We start from the raw sequence: 1,945 nt of genomic DNA, 5'->3' as shown, positions 1-1,945 counted from the left end.
ACTAGATGAACCCTGGATACAATCTTGCATACATATAAGAGCTTGTACAATTTTTGGAGTCAAAGAAATCCTAAAGGCATCAAGAACACGCCCAATGATGCTAAAAGCAAACCCTAAAGCAACTATAGAGTTGGGTACTACTAAAATGTCACAAGTCATATGTCAAAAGGATGGGAAACCTTGGACTATTTAACTTCCACCATTCCAAAATATCAAAGCCCTCAACATCCTTTTCACAATCCTCCCCAAAATACCTATCCAAGTCTATTATCTCCACCTCCAATTTGAGTCTTGAACTTTTAATACAAAACTTAGTGACTCACTTCTAAAAATGAGTAGCACTATGGCTATCCCAAGTATAGGAGTTACGTCATATAATAATTAGCCCAAACAAGCCAGATCGTCTCCTCAGTGAATGCAGATTAGTTTTAAACTAGTGCAAAACAGGAAAAGAAAATAAGAAAACAATTTTACTGAACATGGTTCAGATTCGAAATCTGGAGGTTTTGAAAATTTGTGGTGAATTGAAATGAACTTGAACCTAAACTATGAACTAGAATGCAGAACCAACCAAACACTTCCACTAATTAAATTTCAATAGTAAAACAAAGATAGCAAAAATCAACTCGACAAAGACCTAATATTAATACTAAACCAACCTAACAATGACTCAACTAAATGAAATAATATTAAGCTAAATATAATTAAAACTAGACTAATAAATATCTAAACCCAACAATAGAAAGACCAACATTTCCTAAAAAAATTATAATTTAGATTACTTAAAAATTCCAACAAGTAGAACTCTACAAGGTAAACAATAATCCTAATCAAATACTTAACTTCAATAGATACAGTAAGGTAAAACAATACTAAAATGTCCAATAAGTATTAAGCGTCTATCCATGACCTAAAATACTAATAAACTGGACTTAAATAACTGATAATCCAATAGAATTTAAATTCAATAACTACAAAAAAATAAACTGAATCTAACAACTTAAATATTCTAAGCAAGTATTTAAACTGAAGAGAAAGAGACTAAACAAACATTAATCTAATAAAGAGTACTTAATCTAAACAAATTCTCATAAACAAATGTTAATACCAGCTTTAAATGGAACAAACTAAAAGCTTAGCAATAAAAACATAACTCTAACAATATTAAAATAACACAAGGAGAGAGAGAGAGAGAGAGAGAGAGAGAGAGAGAAGAGAGAGAGAGAGAGACAGAGAGAGATAGACAATGGAGTGATGGAGAGATGAGTTGGAGACAAGAGCTATAGCTGCTCAGGTCTTCATGCACAGTAGCTCGCGTCCCTTGTGTCTAGCGGTGCAGCTCCCAAAGTCGGAGAGAAAACAACACACGCCAAATCCTCAGCCCCTAAACCCTAGCTTTTTTATCCTCCTTTTCATTCTAGCCTTTCTCCTTTTTGCCCTCCAAAAGTACACACAAAATTGCCCCCAGCTGCTCCCTTCAACGCCCAGTGCCTCACTGCCAGCAAACACACACACACACGCGCGCGCGCGCGCGCGCGACTTCCTTCTTAATTTGCATGGTCGGGCCACATCAAGACTCGACCCCGCCTCATTTCGTTGCTTTTGCTTCACTTTTGCTTCCAACCTTACCGGCAAGCAAGGCCCACTAACGGGTCACACATCAGGTTAAAATAACGTCCTTTAAAGCTAGCCTCTTAGCTTCCTCACGGGTTCAGTTCACGCACCCTAGCCCGATTCTTCACACCACGCACGCGGCTCATGTACACAAAACGGTTTATTATTTTTTGCGCACCATGGCTCCCATTTTAATTTCCAACAATTATCTTGCAATAATGAAATACAATATCTTAAATTACGGTAAAAATAGGATAATTAATGTGCTAGATGACTCAATGATTACAATAGTATACATAATCGACATTTAAAACATTAAAATTTAATTGGA

Source organism: Malania oleifera, chromosome 10, assembly GCF_029873635.1.
Source record: "Malania oleifera isolate guangnan ecotype guangnan chromosome 10, ASM2987363v1, whole genome shotgun sequence".
Lineage (NCBI taxonomy): Eukaryota > Viridiplantae > Streptophyta > Magnoliopsida > Santalales > Ximeniaceae > Malania > Malania oleifera.
This window is presented reverse-complemented; position numbering follows the sequence as displayed.